The sequence below is a fragment of the Ptychodera flava genome, chromosome 13 (assembly GCF_041260155.1).
Source record: "Ptychodera flava strain L36383 chromosome 13, AS_Pfla_20210202, whole genome shotgun sequence".
NCBI classification, from domain to species: Eukaryota; Metazoa; Hemichordata; class Enteropneusta; family Ptychoderidae; genus Ptychodera; species Ptychodera flava.
The window spans coordinates 7,347,849-7,354,435 of NC_091940.1; the positions used below are offsets into that span (position 1 = coordinate 7,347,849).

General features: G+C 35.1%; 1 long non-coding RNA gene across 1 annotated transcript; it reads right to left on the reverse strand.

Moving 5' to 3' along the window:
- Positions 1–4,913: 4,913 nt before the first annotated feature.
- LOC139148656 (uncharacterized) lies at positions 4,914–6,504 on the reverse strand. The gene is made up of 2 exons (XR_011555958.1): positions 6,370–6,504; positions 4,914–5,142 (listed from the first exon to the last, which is right to left on the reverse strand). It is a non-coding gene; the product is annotated as an uncharacterized lncRNA (long non-coding RNA).
- Positions 6,505–6,587: the final 83 nt, after the last annotated feature.

Consider the following 6,587-nt stretch of genomic DNA (forward strand, 5'->3'; position numbering starts at 1 on the left):
TATTTATGTATGCATCATTAATGTATGTCCCTGTGATGCACCTTTGTAACAATATGTGTACATTTGCAGATATGTATTCTTCTGTGCTTTTTACTGTCTATCGACATATGTCGTGAGGAGTGTTTATTAACTCAAACATAAGTAAAATACATACGGAATTTTGTTCTTGAAATCGATTTTTTGTAAAATGAAATTCGCATCACGCACACGGAAGTGCAATTACAATTACATAATTTAAGTTATGTGGAAAGCAAACCCGAATGGGATATATACATAATTTTGAAATCTATAAAACGACTTTTTTATACATCGAATCTGTCTTTCTGTTATATATATATATATATATATATATATATATATATATATATATATATATATATATATATATAATATATATATATATATATATATATATCGGCACATGTGGTGAGGAGCTTTCAAAAACACACCATTTATTTGAAATCGACTTTGTAAAGTGAAACTTGCTTCGTGCACAGGAATATGGCATTTTGAAATCACATAAAATTACAAAATTCAAGGAAAATACTGTTATAAAGATTATAAAGTCGTTTTGAACAAAATAATAGCAAAACCATACATATGTATGTGTGTATGTGGCAATCTATCAGTATATTAAATAATGACCAATTAGGAAATCACATTGGTGTATAGTTAACGCAAAATTTTACATCACTTTCTTGAAATATATTTCAATGAAATATATTTAGCTCCTTACACACAAGTATAATTCCTATAACAATTTAACAAAACGGTAGATAAAACCCGAGTCGGAAAAATATAGTTTGACATTGTAAACAATCATATTATTTGTATAGTGTGTTCATGACGCTATCGAGTGCCCATAACTCGCAAGAATATTTTAAAGAAATTTTTTATACCAAGTGCAATAAGTATACTAAATTCAAGTCTGTAATTTGTAAGCTTCCGCCCATTTTAGATTACACATTACATGATGTATTTATTTTTATAAGTCTGTATCAATTTTAACGTTTACGTTTGTGAGCTTTTATTGTGTTTTCTATGTGATTCTATTTATGTCTCCTATTGTACATATATAGGTGAAGCGAAAGAAAAATTTCCGCTAAAGGACAATAAAGTATAATCTAATCTAATCTAATCTAATATTTTTACGCACGGCCTTGTTTTCTATTGATTATACATTACGAAATTATAAGTAAGTCTGAATCTTTTCAAGTAAAATTGAAAGCTTTTTATATCACTTCGAACAACATCATCAAAGTAGATTTAACATGTGATATATTAAATATGTCATGTTGCAACAAAGTACAATTTAAAGGACTTTAACAACAATTTCATAACGATAGGAAATTGCTTTATAATATCATAGCGTTTCAACAACACAAAACTATTCGTTTGCATGTCGTGAAAGCACGTCTTAGAAAGATAGTGATGTTTGTACTCGCAATCTTAAAGTGCAAGTTCATCACCTGATCAGGCGGATCTACCAATCTTTGAAGAGGAAAGCCATTCAGATCCATCAGGATCAAACACACCCACTCAGCACTGAATTTAAAATCCTCCCGTCAGGTCGACGACTTAAGGTACCTTTGCGCGTAAAAACTTGTACAAAAAGTGTTTTATACCTTCAGCTGGGGCAGTTTTAAACTCAGAATTTTATACGTAATTTATTGTTTTTCCCCAAGACTGTGTATATATGTGTGTGTGTTTTTATTGTAAGTCAGGAGATTTGTGGTGTCGAAAGAAAATTTTCCATTTGTGGATGTGCGTGTTTCATTAATGGACAATAAAGTAATTTGAATTGAATTGAATTGAATTGAATTTATGAAAGTGGTCGATTTAAAAACATTTTCCCGTTGTCTCAAATCGAAGGATTCTCATTGGTCATGTGTCACCTGAAAAAGTCCCGATGAACAGTGACCACGTTATCAATGCTGCATCTTAGAAAAATGTATATTCACTTAAAATCAGTTGAAAATTACACAAATTGAACAGTATTTGGAAAAAATATTTTCTTCTTCCAGAAAGTATCTTTCCAGCTCATAATGATTCTTAAAATTGATTAGCAACCATTTCTATCTACTAATTTCACACAGTTACCGTACGAACAATAATCGCTCTGACATTTGCTGCAGGGAACTCAATGTATCAGCTACAGAGACTACTTAGCATAGCTAAGGATGTGCACATCCTTGTTCATGAATGTGCGAGGTCCTCTTCGTAAGTGTATTTTCTCTGAATAACCTACGTGACCTACAGAAAACCCCACCTACAAGATCAATGTTTTATATATTCAATGTAGTAGCTGAAGATACCGTGAACATCTTAAAACCTGTGATTCAATTCAGCATATAAAACTTCGTAAACACGATCTGATCAGTTTAAATCTCTAAAGACAAGATGATTTTTTTCTGTAGACGTAACAATCACATAAATATACACCATTTCTTAACACCAGTGTTCGGGAGATTGTAGTCGGTTTTTGAAAGGCGTTTTTTCAATTTGTTATCCTGGGCATTATATTTGTACCGTTTATCGAGAGCTAGCTCATCAGTTAAAGTCGAGGCAAGCTTTTTTGTGTAGTATCAAACAGTGTATCTACCCTTGAAGTTAGCTACTGTTTTTGTCTGTTTTTATTAATTATTTTTATCGCTATGTCGCTCTAGCATTGTTTGATTCTCTCCCTTCTTGTTCTTTACTGTCTGTCTATAGTTACACTGGTTTTTTTGTTTCCATATTCCTGTCGCTGTTGCTATGCATTTCTTGCTCTATTGTTCCGTCTCTCTCTTGCTCACCTTTGTCTTCTGAGTTCTAAATAGTTTCGATATTGAACGTGGTCAGATGATTGCAGAGACACACAGTTGACGTCATGTTGGATGCCGATGATACCTAATATTCAAGAGAAATAATTATCAAGGAGGATTGACCATAGTACTTTGGAGGCTTGGACAGAGAATTAAGAATACTTTCTTGGCAGCAAAAATCTCTCTAAAGATCACAAAAAATATCTATTTAAAAATGAACACGCAAATTTCCGGAAGATATTTGGGGTTGGGTGGAATTACCTGGAACATGGTGGAAAACAGAAAATGGAATCCGGAATCCGGAATAAAAGGTTATGTTTGTGTCCTTCTTGTAACAAAAAGTTCCTAGCGATGAATTCGAGAATAAAACTACTAATTCGGTAAATCCTGTACAGAAAGAGCTTCAGGTATCACGTTTCCTGCGTCTGCATCCACACACTTGCTTGATCAATCATGGTGGTAGCTTAGGCGAAACTGAGACTGCATCAACCGAACAAACACCGCAGCAGGTAGTTCAGTATAGATTGCTGCAATCGTAATTGCAAGTCATAACCGTACGTCTATTATAAACGTTCAGACGAAATCCCGACGACAGCTAGCACACCCTCATAGGCTGTGACCGACTCTACTGTCCAACCCACAGCAGTGACTATCTTAACCGATGAATGATTCCCACTGGCAGCTATTCCCAAAGAACCTCCACCAACGTATCCTCAAACGCCCGTTCTCGTTTTAAAGTTAAAGTGTGTTTTCCATACACCATATCCGTGTTTAGCGTCAGCTGTTTTTTTTCCAAAAAGACAGAAAATCCTCGCTTAAGTTTCTGTGTTGGATAAATTCATTGATAACCTTGAAATTAAACTATTTTTCAGGGATTTTTGGTTCAAGACATGGAAATCTTTGTCTAACACATCAATGGTGAAGTCAACAACTTATTCATGAAAAAAGAAGCAGAGCCTTGTGCCGGTAACGCCAGCACACCTTTTCAGAAAAAAAGATTCCATGACATTTGCTACATTGTCTATGTGTTTTGTCGGTAAAAACGTCAGTGGCTGCATTTACCTTAAAGCTTGTTGCACGGCACAAGAGAGAGTCCACGCTGACTTTATTTTCGCTGTATCTGTGCTTGCGCACTTTTAGATGCTAGAAAATCCGTCTCCTGTTTTTATACTATATATTCCGAAAGCTCAGACACTGTGATCTTGAAAGTTTGCATGTCATCAGTTTTTCGTGCGCGGTCCAAATTGGGACTGATGTCGCCGGATTTGTCTATGGACCTAAGCAGGGCTGTGGTGGGACGCCGTATAATGCCGGGAAGCAAAGCATTGTACGTAGAGCTAACGGCTGTGTATGTTTATACGTCGGAAAACACAGTAGCGAGTGTTTTCAAATTTCCCCGATTACAAGATTTGACTTTTTAAGGCGCCATGTCACATAATCCGGATTTGATTTTCCATTTTCCATATTCCATGTTTCCGGTAATTCTACCCAAGGGATGTTTTGGAGGGGGACAGTTGGTGTCGGGTTGAAGTATTGATACTCTCCCCACTTCAAATATGTTATCAAATTGTCTATGGCTGCGAATTGTATGGTCAAATTCTGAGGAATCTCTTTCAACATCTATTAGTGTACGCCAGAAAAGATATTAAAAGTTTTGCATATAATAGTCCCTACGTCTTAGAATACGCTCGCCGGTTGTTAACATATTATTAGTACACTACAAATAATAATTACGTGAATATTAATGAAAACCCTTAACCTTGCGTATATGATTAGGCTAATCAATAAGCAAACATTGGTTTCATTTAACTTTCGCCGCACTTTCTTATTAAGAGTCACATACCTTACAACCTTGTATGTCCCAGGTAGTCGTATTCTTGTCCAGATAGGTGCAAGCGGTTTGCTTTACACTCATTGAGAACATGGCACTTTGGTCTACAAAAGGAAAAATAGTTAGTGAAAAGTAATTAGATATGGCAAACGACTGCAAACGGATTCACGACCAGTTTCTTAGTAGTCAAATAGATGCGCATTGTTCTGCAATCAAATCAATTTCACTTGAGAAGAACATTTGTTGCTATAAAGAAAATGTTGACAAGTTAAACTTACTTCCAGGAATAGCAAAGGTCAGATAGTATTCTCCTGTCATCAAAAAGTAGTCCTCTGGGATGAAAATGCTTGAGTAGTCTCCGTGAAAGACAACATCAACAGAAAACTGGTAACTATGATAGTTTTTTGAATACTTCAATACATCATTGAAGATGTACGCAGTGCAATTCCAAAACACAGATTCATTGCTTACTAACATGATAATTGTTGCATGGAAAAGCCGCGACACCTGCAAAAGAATGATAAAGAGGCATATAAATTGGGAATTACTCGGATGTTTAGCAATTGAGGCGGCATTTTGCCCCTTCATAGAATCAGAGATGATTATGTAGTGCAATTCTAGAGAATGTTGGCCAATCCAAGATACAATGTTCGATTGTAAAATAGTCAGCACCACGCATTAAACGGTATGTATCGTCAGGTATTGACCGATATTTTTTGTTTGCGACTAAAATTACCCCAAGGACTTTACCTTATTCACTTCTCCATTTATGTATTTACTTTATCGTGAAACAACAGGTACAGGTAATAGGGTAAAATTGTCAAATATAATTATTTGCATAAAAACGAAAACACAATTGCAAGATCAGCTTTGAAAGGAAATCATGGAAAACTCTGGTAAGTGAGAAAATGTGATGCAGTATTAGAAAAAGCCAGGAGAGAGGCGGAAATTATATGACTCTCCCATAAACATACATCTAAAAAACGGAGTTGGTAAAGAGGTCACGGAAAACATCCAAACTTATTAAACTGTCAAAATGTTCAGTAGTTTTATAATACAATGGGAATATTGTTACATTTTCTACCTTCAAGCCGTCAATCGGGGAATATCGACCACCTCTTGCCTTCTTATTGTGCTCAAAATATGGTGACCCTTTTTAAAAGGTATGCAATGCATGAAATTTCATTACCCTTAAAAGTGCTTGTGCGAAAAATGGCGATTCCTAAACACTTTATTTCTGTCCTGTACCTAAGCTACCGGTGAACAGAAGCAGAGATTTTAAATAAATTTTGTCTGAACTTGTTCATACCTTTGCATCAAATGACTTTGATCGGGACCCAATAAGCGATCAACATTCTACATAAGCTCTCACAACGGACACATACAGTATTTTGAAGATTAAGGAACAACTAGAACGCATATAATGTATGTTTAATAAAAATCAACAATTTGATATACGCTCGTCTCAGCAAAATTAGTTTACATACGGTCAAGGCTACTAGTGAAAATTCATTATGAGTGAAAATTCATTAGACAACTCGGGCTATGTTAAGAATAATAAGCTTTATAGATATTACGTCAGAGGCGACCATCAGTGGCAAAGTGACATTGATAGGATGACACATGGACGTATAAATACATACCCCAAGCAAGTCTTAAGAAGCTGAAGGAAAAAAGAAAAACAACGGAAGAGTGCGATAACAAATATTTATTTATACACATGAATATACTTACGTTGAAAGTGAAACCAAAGTATGTGACATTGTCATCTTCAAGATATAAACCTTCAATCAATCTGTGTGTTTCTGGTCCAGGGGGATTAATAGCAAACATAATGCCAATATCTTCGTCTGTATCTTTCACTACGACAACCAAAATAATCAAATTTGAGCATCGTAAATGATGAATTAGGTAAAAAGCAATACAAGTTAACATAATATCAAATATAACTG